Raw genomic sequence first — 14,055 nt, forward strand, 5'->3', positions numbered from 1 at the left:
CATGTTTTAGCTGAAGGAAGAATACCTTAAACCTGGAGAGTTAAGACCCGTGGAATGGGTACCATGCAATATGACTTCAAAGGGTCTTCATTTGCTCACCGAACCTCTCCAATCCTATCACTGCTGCGTTTATGCCCCTGTACACATGCTTGATTCTCTTTCGGAGACATGGCAATCCATAGGTTTTAAGATACTTACTAGTCAGGTACATTCTTAGGCGTTTAATATGCGGTGTTCAGTCCATTTCATTGAGCAAGGAGTAGCTCTTGTCTATTCCATATTTGACTTAAGGAACTTTATCTGTGCTCATTTCAATCTCTGGTTTTATGCAGCACCCCAACTCACCTTTACCCTTAAGCAAGCATAAGTTGGTTTTCTAAATTTGAGACCCTGTTCTGTTCTGTAATTCAGTTCCTGTGTTGCCAAGTTTACATTCCGTGTATTAGTGATATCTTATGATGTTTCTTTTTCTGTGTGACTTATTTCAGTTAGAATCATCATACCTGAATCCACTCATTGTGCTGCTAAGGGCCTGATGACATAGATTTCATTGCTGAGTGATATTGCTTTGTAAGTGAATACCACAACTTCTTTATCCATTTTTCACTTTCTGCGATGTTGAACTTGTACTGTAAACGAGGTTCTTGTAAACAGAGCCTTTCCAAACTTTGGGGTGGCTGTGTCTTTTTGATTTTAATTTCCCTAAGCTATAGGACCATAAGTGGAAGTGCCCTAGGCTCTGTTGCTTTGTTTTTTAGATGTTTCAGGAAACACCATACACTTCTCCTGAGTGTCTGTTGGCAATTTACATCCCGCCCATCAGCATAACAAAGCTCCCAGTTCTCCATGGCCTGTCCTGCCTTTCTGGATTTTACACTTTTTTCAGATGGCCCTTTTGACCGGGGGGAAGTGAGACTTCATTGTAGTGCAGATTTCCTTTGCAAGCTTGCTTGGTTGGCTAAAAAGGGCGTATGCGTTTTTTCCTGAATATATTCAGGAAAAAACGCATACGCCCTTTTTGGCCAAGTGCATCATTGTGGACGTTCTGCCTCTTTTCCTATGCTTTCAATGCAATTCCAGTCTACCTCCTGAAATCGGTTTCCTGCAATTCTGCCCCGCTTTCAAGTCCTCTTGGCAGCCTTACTTCAGTCTATTTTTGGACGATAGCTGTCATTTATAACTCTGCATGTTTGTGAATTACAGTGCCCCTGAGCTCCTTTCTTCAACTCGCTTTCTTGTGACCTGGCCGCAACACCGCAGGATGGCTTCAGGCCCTAATCTGGTTCCGGCACGACACGCTGAGCCTTTGGTTATTTCCTCTTCCTGGTGGGAAATGAGAGTTAAATTTGCCCATCCAGACACCTCCAGCTAGTCTCTCATTGGTTCTCGCTATTCCTGTTCATCTTCCGCAGAAATTGCAAACTGGGCCAAACAGGAGGTTAAAGGCGCTGACTCTCCATGTGGGGAAAGTGTTAGTAAAGCGTCTGGAATGTTGCACCCGAGTACTAGGGTACGAAACCTGAGACATATTTGAACACATCTCCCGATCACATGGTTGATCATACTCTAGGTTCCACATGCATGTTTTAGCTGAAGGAAGAATACCTTAAACCTGGAGAGTTAAGACCCGTGGAATGGGTACCATGCAATATGACTTCAAAGGGTCTTCATTTGCTCACCGAACCTCTCCAATCCTATCACTGCTGCGTTTATGCCCCTGTACACATGCTTGATTCTCTTTCGGAGACATAGCGATCCATAGGTTTTAAGATACTTACTAGTCAGGTACATTCTTAGGCGTTTAATATGCGGTGTTGAGTCCATTTCGTTGAGCAAGGAGTAGCTCTTGTCTATTCCATATTTGACTTAAGGAACTTTATCTGTGCTCATTTCAATCTCTGGTTTTATGCAGCACCCCAACTCACCTTTACCCTTAAGCAAGCATAAGTTGGTTTTCTAAATTTGAGACCCTGTTCTGTTCTGTAATTCAGTTCCTGTGTAGCCAAGTTTACATTCCGTGTATTACTGATATCTTATGATGTTTCTTTTTCTGTGTGACTTATTTCAGTTAGAATCATCATACCTGAATCCACTCATTGTGCTGCTAAGGGCCTGATGACATAGATTTCATTGCTGAGTGATATTGCTTTGTAAGTGAATACCACAACTTCTTTATCCATTTTTCACTTTCTGCGATGTTGAACTTGTACTGTAAACGAGGTTCTTGTAAACAGAGCCTTTCCAAACTTTGGGGTGGCTGTGTCTTTTTGATTTTAATTTCCCTAAGCTATAGGACCATAAGTGGAATTGCCCTAGGTTCTGTTGCTTTGTTTTTTAGATGTTTCAGGAAACACCATACACTTCTCCCGAGTGTCTGTTGGCAATTTACATCCCGCCCATCAGCATAACAAGGCTCCCAGTTCTCCATGGCCTGTCCTGTCTTTCTGGATTTTACACTTTTTTCAGATGGCCCTTTTGACCGGGGGGAAGTGAGACTTCATTGTAGTGCAGATTTCCTTTGCAAGCTTGCTTGGTTGGCCAAAAAGGGCGTATGCGTTTTTTCCTGAATATATTCAGGAAAAAACGCATACGCCCTTTTTGGCCAAGTGCATCATTGTGGACGTTCTGCCTCTTTTCCTATGCTTTCAATGCAATTCCAGTCTACCTCCTGAAATCGGTTTCCTGCAATTCTGCCCCGCTTTCAAGTCCTCTTGGCAGCCTTACTTCAGTCTATTTTTGGACGATAGCTGTCATTTATAACTCTGCAGGTTTGTGAATTACAGTGCCCCTGAGCTCCTTTCTTCAACTCGCTTTCTTTTGAGCTGGCCGCAACACCGCAGGATGGCTTCAGGCCCTAATCTGGTTCCGGCACGGCACGCTGAGCCTTTGGTTAATTCCTCTTCCTGGTGGGAAATGAGAGTTAAATTTGCCCGTCCAGACACCTCCAGCTAGCCTCTCATTGGTTCTCGCTATTCCTGTTCATCTTCCGCAGAAATTGCAAACTGGGCCAAACAGGAGGTTAAAGGGACTGACTCTCCAAGTCGGGAGAGTGTTAGTAAAGCATCTGGAATGTTGCACCCGAGTACCAGGGTACGAAAACTGAGACATATTTGAACACGTCTCCCGATCACATGGTTGATCATACTCTAGGTTCCACATGCATGTTTTAGCTGAAGGAAGAATACCTTAAACATGGAGAGTTGAGACCCGTGTAATGGGTACCATGCAATATGACTTCAAAGGGTCTTCATTTGCTCACCGAACCTCTCCAATCCTATCACTGCTGCATTTATGCCCCTGTACACATGCTTGATTCTCTTTCGGAGACATAGCAATCCATAGGTTTTAAGATACTTACTAGTCAGGTACATTCTTAGGCGTTTAATATGGGGTGTTGAGTCCATTTCGTTGAGCAAGGAGTAGCTCTTGTCTATTCCATATTTGGCTTAAGGAACTTTATCTGTGCTCATTTCAATCTGTGGTTTTATGCAGCACCCCAACTCACCTTTCCCCTTAAGCAAGAATAAGTTGGTTTTCTAAATTTGAGACCCTGTTCTGTTCTGTAATTCAGTTCCTGTGTAGCCAAGTTTAAATTCCGTGTATTACTGATATCTTATGATGTTTCTTTTTCTGTGTGACTTATTTCAGTTAGAATCATCATACCTGAATCCACTCATTGTGCTGCTAAGGGCCTGATGACACAGATTTCATTGCTGAGTGATATTGCTTTGTAAGTAAATACCACAAGTTCTTTATCCATTTTTCACTTTCTGCGATGTTGAACTTGTACTGTAATCGAGGTTCTTGTAAACAGAGCCAGTCCAAACTTTGGGGTGGCTGTGTCTTTTTGATTTTAATTTCCCTAAGCTATAGGACCATAAGTGGAAGTGCCCTAGGTTCTGTTGCTTTGTTTTTTAGATGATTCAGGAAACACCATACACTTCTCCGGAGTGGTTGTTGTTAATTTACATCCCGCCCATCAGCATAACAAGGCTCCCAGTTCTCCATGGCCTGTCCTGCCTTTCTGGATTTTACACTTTTTTCAGATGGCCCTTTTGACCGGGGGGAAGTGAGACTTCATTGTAGTGCAGATTTCCTTTGCAAGCTTGCTTGGTTGGCCAAAAAGGGCGTATGCGTTTTTTCCTGAATATATTCAGGAAAAAACGCATACGCCCTTTTTGGCCAAGTGCATCATTGTGGACGTTCTGCCTCTTTTCCTATGCTTTCAATGCAATTCCAGTCTACCTCCTGAAATCGGTTTCCTGCAATTCTGCCCCGCTTTCAAGTCCTCTTGGCAGCCTTACTTCAGTCTATTTTTGAACGATAGCTGTCATTTATAACTCTGCAGGTTTGTGAATTACAGTGCCCCTGAGCTCCTTTCTTCAACTCGCTTTCTTTTGAGCTGGCCGCAACCCCGCAGGATGGCTTCAGGCCCTAATCTGGTTCCGGCACGGCACGCTGAGCCTTTGGTTATTTCCTCTTCCTGTTGGGAAATGAGAGTTAAATTTGCCCGTCCAGACACCTCCAGCTAGTCTTTCATTGGTTCTCGCTATTCCTGTTCATCTTCCGCAGAAATTGCAAACTGGGCCAAACAGGAGGTTAAAGGCGCTGACCTTCCAAGTCGGGAGAGTGTTAGTAAAGCGTCTGGAATGTTGCACCCGAGTACCAGGGTACGAAAACTGAGACATATTTGAACACGTCTCCCGATCACATGGTTGATCATACTCTAGGTTCCACATGCATGTTTTAGCTGAAGGAAGAATACCTTAAACCTGGAGAGTTAAGACCCGTGTAATGGGTACCATGCAATATGACTTCAAAGGGTCTTCATTTGCTCACCGAACCTCTCCAATCCTATCACTGCTGCGTTTATGCCCCTGTACACATGCTTGATTCTCTTTCGGAGACATAGCAATCCATAGGTTTTAAGATACTTACTAGTCAGGTACATTCTTAGGCGTTTAATATGCGGTGTTGAGTCCATTTCGTTGAGCAAGGAGTAGCTCTTATGTATTCCATATTTGACTTAAGGAACTTTATCTGTGCTCATTTCAATCTCTGGTTTTATGCAACACCACAACTCACCTTTACCCTTAAGCAAGCATAAGTTGGTTTTCTAAATTTGAGACCCTGTTCTGTTCTGTAATTCAGTTCCTGTGTAGCCAAGTTTACATTCCGTGTATTACTGATATCTTATGATGTTTCTTTTTCTGTGTGACTTATTTCAGTTAGAATCATCATACCTGAATCCATTCATTGTGCTGCTAAGGGCCTGATGACACAGATTTCATTGCTGAGTGATATTGCTTTGTAAGTAAATACCACAACTTCTTTATCTATTTTTCACTTTCTGCGATGTTGAACTTGTACTGTAAACGAGGTTCTTGTAAACAGAGCCGTTCCAAACTTTGGGGTGGCTGTGTCTTTTTAATTTTAATTTCCCTAAGCTATAGGACCATAAGTGGAAGTGCCCTAGGTTCTGTTGCTTTGTTTTTTAGATGTTTCAGGAAACACCATACACTTCTCCCAAGTGTCTGTTGGCAATTTACATCCCGCCCATCAGCATAACAAGGCTCCCAGTTCTCCATGGCCTCTCCTGCCTTTCTGGATTTTACACTTTTTCAGATGGCCCTTTTGACCGGGGGGAAGTGAGACTTCATTGTAGTGCAGATTTCCTTTGCAAGCTTGCTTGGTTGGCCAAAAAGGGCGTATGCGTTTTTTCCTGAATATATTCAGGAAAAAACGCATACGCCCTTTTTGGCCAAGTGCATCATTGTGGACGTTCTGCCTCTTTTCCTATGCTTTCAATGCAATTCCAGTCTACCTCCTGAAATCGGTTTCCTGCAATTCTGCCCCGCTTTCAAGTCCTCTTGGCAGCCTTACTTCAGTCTATTTTTGGACGATAGCTGTCATTTATAACTCTGCAGGTTTGTGAATTACAGTGCCCCTGAGCTCCTTTCTTCAACTTGCTTTCCTGTGACCTGGCCGCAACACCACAGGATGGCTTCAGGCCCTAATCTGGTTCCGGCAGGGCACGCTGAGCCTTTGGTTAATTCCTCTTCTTGGTGGAAAATGAGAGTTAAATTTGCCCGTCCAGACACCTCCAGCTAGCCTCTCATTGCTTCTCGCTATTCCTGTTCATCTTCCACAGAAATTGCAAACTGGGCCAAACAGGAGGTTAAAGGGACTGACTCTCCAAGTCGGGAGAGTGTTAGTAAAGCGTCTGGAATGTTGCACCTGAGTACCAGGGTACGAAAACTGAGACATATTTGAACACGTCTCCCGATCACATGGTTGATCATACTCTAGGTTCCACATGCATGTTTTAGCTGAAGGAAGAATACCTTAAACATGGAGAGTTGAGACCCGTGGAATGGGTACCATGCAATATGACTTCAAAGGGTCTTCATTTGCTCACCGAACCTCTCCAATCCTATCACTGCTGCGTTTATGCCCCTGTACACATGCTTGATTCTCTTTCGGAGACATAGCAATCCATAGGTTTTAGGATACTTACTAGTCAGGTACATTCTTAGGCGTTTAATATGCGGTGTTGAGTCCATTTCATTGAGCAAGGAGTAGCTCTTGTCTATTCCATATTTGGCTTAAGGAACTTTATCTGTGCTCATTTCAATCTCTGGTTTTATGCAGCACCCCAACTCACCTTTACCCTTAAGCAAGAATAAGTTGGTTTTCTAAATTTGAGACCATGTTCTGTTCTGTAATTCAGTTCCTGTGTAGCCAAGTTTACATTCCATGTATTACTGATATCTTATGATGTTTCTTTTTCTGTGTGACTTATTTCAGTTAGAATCATCATACCTGAATCCACTCATTGTGCTGCTAAGGGCCTGATGACACAGATTTCATTGCTGAGTGATATTGCTTTGTAAGTAAATACCACAAGTTCTTTATCCATTTTTCACTTTCTGCGATGTTGAACTTGTACTGTAATCGAGGTTCTTGTAAACAGAGCCAGTCCAAACTTTGGGGTGGCTGTGTCTTTTTGATTTTAATTTCCCTAAGCTATAGGACCATAAGTGGAAGTGCCCTAGGTTCTGTTGCTTTGTTTTTTAGATGTTTCAGGAAACACCATACACTTCTCCCAAGTGTCTGTTGGCAATTTACATTCCGCCCATCAGCATAACAAGGCTCCCAGTTCTCCATGGCCTGTCCTGCCTTTCTGGATTTTACACTTTTTTCAGATGGCCCTTTTGACCGGGGGGAAGTGAGACTTCATTGTAGTGCAGATTTCCTTTGCAAGCTTGCTTGGTTGGCCAAAAAGGGCGTATGCGTTTTTACCTGAATATATTCAGGAAAAAACGCATACGCCCTTTTTGGCCAAGTGCATCATAGTGGACGTTCTGCCTCTTTTCCTATGCTTTCAATGCAATTCCAGTCTACCTCCTGAAATCGGTTTCCTGCAATTCTGCCCCGCTTTCAAGTCCTCTTGGCAGCCTTACTTCAGTCTATTTTTGGACGCTAGCTGTCATTTATAACTCTGCAGGTTTGTGAATTACAGTGCCCCTGAGCTCCTTTCTTCAACTCGCTTTCTTTTGAGCTGGCCGCAACACCGCAGGATGGCTTCAGGCCCTAATCTGGTTCCGGCACGGCACGCTGAGCCTTTGGTTAATTCCTCTTCCTGGTGGGAAATGAGAGTTAAATTTGCCCGTCCAGACACCTCCAGCTAGCCTCTCATTGGTTCTCGCTATTCCTGTTCATCTTCCGCAGAAATTGCAAACTGGGCCAAACAGGAGGTTAAAGGGACTGACTCTCCAAGTCGGGAGAGTGTTAGTAAAGCATCTGGAATGTTGCACCCGAGTACCAGGGTATGAAAACTGAGACATATTTGAACACGTCTCCCAATCACATGGTTGATCATACTGTAGGTTCCACATGCATGTTTTAGCTGAAGGAAGAATACCTTAAACCTGGAGAGTTGAGACCCGTGTAATGGGTACCATGCAATATGACTTCAAAGGGTCTTCATTTGCTCACCGAACCTCTCCAATCCTATCACTGCTGCGTTTATGCCCCTGTACACATGCTTGATTCTCTTTCGGAGACATAGCAATCCATAGGTTTTAAGATACTTACTAGTCAGGTACATTCTTAGGCGTTTAATATGGGCTGTTGAGTCCATTTCGTTGAGCAAGGAGTAGCTCTTGTCTATTCCATATTTGGCTTAAGGAACTTTATCTGTGCTCATTTCAATCTCTGGTTTTATGCAGCACCCCAACTCACCTTTACCCTTAAGCAAGAATAAGTTGGTTTTCTAAATTTGAGACCCTGTTCTGTTCTGTAATTCAGTTCCTGTGTAGCCAAGTTTCCATTCCGTGTATTACTGATATCTTATGATGTTACTTTTTCTGTGTGACTTATTTCAGTTAGAATCATCATACCTGAATCCACTCATTGTGCTGCTAAGGGCCTGATGACACAGATTTCATTGCTGAGTGATATTGTTTTGTAAGTAAATACCACAAAATCTTTATCCATTTTTCACTTTCTGCGATGTTGAACTTGTACTGTAAACGAGGTTCTTGTATACAGAGCCGTTCCAAACTTTGGGGTGGCTGTGTCTTTTTGATTTTAATTTCCCTAATCTATAGGACCATAAGTGGAAGTGCCCTAGGTTCTGTTGCTTTGTTTTTTAGATGATTCAGGAAACACCATACACTTCTCTGGAGTGGTTGTTGTTAATTTACATCCCGCCCATCAGCATAACAAGGCTCCCAGTTCTCCATGGCCTGTCCTGCCTTTCTGGATTTTACACTTTTTTCAGATGGCCCTTTTGACCGGGGGGAAGTGAGACTTCATTGTAGTGCAGATTTCCTTTGCAAGCTTGCTTGGTTGGCCAAAAAGGGCATATGCGTTTTTTCCTGAATATATTCAGGAAAAAACGCATACGCACTTTTTGGCCAAGTGCATCATTGTGGACGTTCTGCCTCTTTTCCTATGCTTTCAATGCAATTCCAGTCTACCTCCTGAAATCGGTTTCCTGCAATTCTGCCCCACTTTCAAGTCCTCTTGGCAGCCTTACTTCAGTCTATTTTTGAACGATAGCTATCATTTATAACTCTGCAGGTTTGTGAATTACAGTGCCCCTGAGCTCCTTTCTTCAACTCGCTTTCTTTTGAGCTGGCCGCAACCCCGCAGGATGGCTTCAGGCCCTAATCTGGTTCCGGCATGGCACGCTGAGCCTTTGGTTATTTCCTCTTCCTGTTGGGAAATGAGAGTTAAATTTGCCCGTCCAGACACCTCCAGCTAGTCTCTCATTGGTTCTCGCTATTCCTGTTCATCTTCCGCAGAAATTGCAAACTGGGCCAAACAGGAGGTTAAAGGCGCTGACTCTCCAAGTCGGGAGAGTGTTAGTAAAGCGTCTGGAATGTTGCACCCGAGTACCAGGGTATGAAAACTGAGACATATTTGAACACGTCTCCCAATCACATGGTTGATCATACTCTGGGTTCCACATGCATGTTTTAGCTGAAGGAAGAATACCTTAAACCTGGAGAGTTGAGACCCGTGGAATGGGTACCATGCAATATGACTTCAAAGTGTCTTCATTTGCTCACCGAACCTCTCCAATCCTATCACTGCTGCGTTTATGCCCCTGTACACATGCTTGATTCTCTTTCGGAGACATAGCAATCCATAGGTTTTAAGATACTTACTAGTCAGGTACATTCTTAGGCGTTTAATATGGGGTGTTGAGTCCATTTCGTTGAGCAAGGAGTAGCTCTTGTCTATTCCATATTTGGCTTAAGGAACTTTATCTGTGCTCATTTCAATCTCTGGTTTTATGCAGCACCCCAACTCACCTTTACCCTTAAGCAAGCATAAGTTGGTTTTCTAAATTTGAGACCCTGTTCTGTTCTGTAATTCAGTTCCTGTGTAGCCAAGTTTACATTCCATGTATTACTGATATCTTATGATGTTTCTTTTTCTGTGTGACTTATTTCAGTTAGAATCATCATACCTGAATCCACTCATTGTGCTGCTAAGGGCCTGATGACATAGATTTCATTGCTGAGTGATACTGCATTGTAAGTAAATACCACAACTTCTTTATCCATTTTTCACTTTCTGCGATGTTGAACTTGTACTGTAAACGAGGTTCTTGTAAACAGAGGCGTCCCAAACTTTGGGGTGGCTGTGTCTTTTTGATTTTAATTTCCCTAAGCTATAGGACCATAAGTGGAAGTGCCCTAGGCTCTGTTGCTTTGTTTTTTAGATGTTTCAGGAAACACCATACACTTCTCCCGAGTGGTTGCTGGCAATTTACATCCCGCCCTTCAGCATAACAAGGCTCCCAGTTCTCCATGGCCTGTCCTGCCTTTCTGGATTTTACACTTTTTTCAGATGGCCCTTTTGACCGGGGGGAAGTGAGACTTCATTGTAGTGCAGATTTCCTTTGCAAGCTTGCTTGGTTGGCCAAAAAGGGCGTATGCGTTTTTTCCTGAATATATTCAGGAAAAAACGCATACGCCCTTTTTGGCCAAGTGCATCATTGTGGACGTTCTGCCTCTTTTCCTATGCTTTCAATGCAATTCCAGTCTACCTCCTGAAATCGGTTTCCTGCAATTCTGCCCCGCTTTCAAGTCCTCTTGGCAGCCTTACTTCAGTCTATTTTTGGACGATAGCTGTCATTTATAACTCTGCAGGTTTGTGAATTACAGTGCCCCTGAGCTCCTTTCTTCAACTCGCTTTCTTTTGAGCTGGCCGCAACCCCGCAAGATGGCTTCAGGCCCTAATCTGGTTCCGGCACGGCACGCTGAGCCTTTGGTTAATTCCTCTTCCTGGTGGGAAATGAGAGTTAAATTTGCCCGTCCAGAAACCTCCAGCTAGCCTCTCATTGGTTCTCGCTATTCCTGTTCATCTTCTGCAGAAATTGCAAAGTGTGCCAAACAGGAGATTAAAGGCGCTGACTCTTCAAGTGGGGAGAGTGTGAGTAAAGTGTCTGGAATGTTGCACCCGAGTACCAGGGTACGAAAACTGAGACATATTTGAACACGTCTCCCGATCAAATGGTTGATCATACTCTAGGTTCCACATGCATGTTTTAGCTGAAGGAAGAATACCTTAAATTGGGTAGCTGAAACCCGTGGAATGGGTACCATGCAATATGACTTCAAAGGGTCTTCATTTGCTCACCGAACCTCTCCAATCCTATCACTGCTGCGTTTATGCCCCTGTACACATGCTTGATTCTCTTTCGGAGACATAGCAATCCATAGGTTTTAAGATACTTACTAGTCAGGTACATTCTTAGGCGTTTAATATGCGGTGTTGAGTCCATTTCGTTGAGCAAGGAGTAGCTCTTGTCTATTCCATATTTGGCTTAAGGAACTTTATCTGTGCTCATTTCAATCTCTGGTTTTATGCAGCACCCCAACTCACCTTTACCCTTAAGCAAGCATAAGTTGGTTTTCTAAATTTGAGACCCTGTTCTGTTCTGTAATTCAGTTCCTGTGTAGCCAAGTTTCCATTCCGTGTATTACTGATATCTTATGATGTTTCTTTTTCTGTGTGACTTATTTCAGTTAGAATCATCATACCTGAATCCACTCATTGTGCTGCTAAGGGCCTGATGACATAGATTTCATTGCTGAGTGATATTGTTTTGTAAGTGAATACCACAACTTCTTTATCCATTTTTCACTTTCTGCGATGTTGAACTTGTACTGTAAACGAGGTTCTTGTAAACAGAGGCGTCCCAAACTATGGGGTGTCTGTGTCTTTTTGATTTTAATTTCCCTAAGCTATAGGACCATAAGTGGAAGTGCCCTAGGCTCTGTTGCTTTGTTTTTTAGATGTTTCAGGAAACACCATACACTTCTCCTGAGTGTCTGTTGGCAATTTACATCCAGCCCATCAGCATAACAAGGCTCCCAGTTCTCAATGGCCTGTTGCCTTTCTGGATTTTACACTTTTTTCAGATGGCCCTTTTGACCGGGGGGAAGTGAGACTTCATTGTAGTGCAGATTTCCTTTGCAAGCTTGCTTGGTTGGCCAAAAAGGGCGTATGCGTTTTTTCCTGAATATATTCAGGAAAAAACGCATACGCCCTTTTTGGCCAAGTGCATCATTGTGGACGTTCTGCCTCTTTTCCTATGCTTTCAATGCAATTCCAGTCTACCTCCTGAAATCGGTTTCCTGCAATTCTGTCCCGCTTTCAAGTCCTCTTGGCAGCCTTACTTCAGTCTATTTTTGGACGATAGCTGTGATTTATAACTCTGCAGGTTTGTGAATTACAGTGCCCCTGAGCTCCTTTCTTCAACTCGCTTTGTTTTGAGCTGGCCGCAACACCGCAGGATGGCTTCAGGCCCTAATCTGGTTCCGGCACGGCACGCTGAGCCTTTGGTTAATTCCTCTTCCTGGTGGGAAATGAGAGTTAAATTTGCCCATCCAGACACCTCCAGCTAGCCTCTCATTGGTTCTCGCTATTCCTGTTCATCTTCCGCAGAAATTGCAAACTGGGCCAAACAGGAGGTTAAAGGGACTGACTCTCCAAGTCGGGAGAGTGTTAGTAAAGCGTGTGGAATGTTGCACCCGAGTACCAGGGTACGAAAACTGAGACATATTTGAACACGTCTCCCGATCACATGGTTGATCATACTCTAGGTTCCACATGCATGTTTTAGCTGAAGGAAGAATACCTTAAACCTGGGTAGTTGAAACCCGTGGAATGGGTACCATGCAATATGACTTCAAAGGGTCTTCATTTGCTCACCGAACCTCTCCAATCCTATCACTGCTGCGTTTATGCCCCTGTACACATGCTTGATTCTCTTTCGGAGACATAGCAATCCATAGGTTTTAAGATACTTACTAGTCAGGTACATTCTTAGGCGTTTAATATGCGGTGTTGAGTCCATTTCGTTGAGCAAGGAGTAGCTCTTGTCTATTCCATATTTGGCTTAAGGAACTTTATCTGTGCTCATTTCAATCTCTGGTTTTATGCAGCACCCCAACTCACCTTTACCCTTAAGCAAGAATATGTTGGTTTTCTAAATTTGAGACACTGTTCTGTTCTGTAATTCAGTTCCTGTGTAGCCAAGTTTACATTCCGTGTATTACTGATATCTTATGATGTTTCTTTTTCTGTGTGACTTATTTCAGTTAGAATCATCATACCTGAATCCACTCATTGTGCTGCTAAGGGCCTGATGACACAGGTTTCATTGCTGAGTGATATTGCTTTGTAAGTAAATACCACAACTTCTTTATCCATTTTTCACTTTCTGCGATGTTGAACTTGTACTGTAAACGAGGTTCTTGTAAACAGAGCCTTTCCAAACTTTGGGGTGGCTGTGTCTTTTTGATTTTAATTTCCCTAAGCTATAGGACCATAAGTGGAAGTGCCCTAGGTTCTGTTGCTTTGTTTTTTAGATGTTTCAGGAAACACCATACACTTCTCCCGAGTGGTTGTTGGCAATTTACATCCCGCCCATCAGCATAACAAGGCTCCCAGTTCTCCATGGCCTGTCCTGCCTTTCTGGATTTTACACTTTTTTCAGATGGCCCTTTTGACCGGGGGGAAGTGAGACTTCATTGTAGTGCAGATTTCCTTTGCAAGCTTGCTTGGTTGGCCAAAAAGGGCGTATGCGTTTTTTCCTGAATATATTCAGGAAAAAACGCATACGCCCTTTTTGGCCAAGTGCATCACTGTGGACGTTCTGCCTCTTTTCCTATGCTTGAAATGCAATTCCTGTCTACCTCCTGAAATCGGTTTCCTGCAATTCTGCCCCGCTTTCAAGTCCTCTTGGCAGCCTTACTTCAGTCTATTTTTGGACGATAGCTGTCATTTATAACTCTGCAGGTTTGTGAATTACAGTGCCCCTGAGCTCCTTTCTTCAACTCGCTTTCTTGTGAGCTGGCCGCAACACCGCAGGATGGCTTCAGGCCCTAATCTGGTTCCTGCACGGCACGCTGAGCCTTTGGTTAATTCCTCTTCCTGGTGGGAAATGAGAGTTAAATTTGCCCGTTCAGACACCTCCAGCTAGCCTCTCATTGGTTCTCGCTATTCCTGTTCATCTTCCGCAGAAATTGC

At 43.4% G+C, this 14,055-nt stretch overlaps 1 long non-coding RNA gene across 15 annotated transcripts in view; it reads left to right on the top strand.

Moving 5' to 3' along the window:
* Positions 1–14,055, top strand: part of LOC307181221 — a 2,056,127-nt gene that overhangs the window by 543,252 nt on the left and 1,498,820 nt on the right. Inside the window, exon 1 of one of the 15 annotated variants that reach the window (XR_013826162.1) lies at positions 8,378–8,473. The exons of the other annotated variants lie outside the window; for them this stretch is intronic. This is a non-coding gene — a long non-coding RNA (uncharacterized lncRNA). Of the gene's footprint in view, positions 1–8,377; positions 8,474–14,055 lie in introns of those variants that run through there. 15 annotated transcript variants of the gene reach the window in all.

Source organism: Stenella coeruleoalba, assembly GCF_951394435.1.
Source record: "Stenella coeruleoalba genome assembly, contig: scaffold_47, whole genome shotgun sequence".
NCBI lineage: Eukaryota > Metazoa > Chordata > Mammalia > Artiodactyla > Delphinidae > Stenella > Stenella coeruleoalba.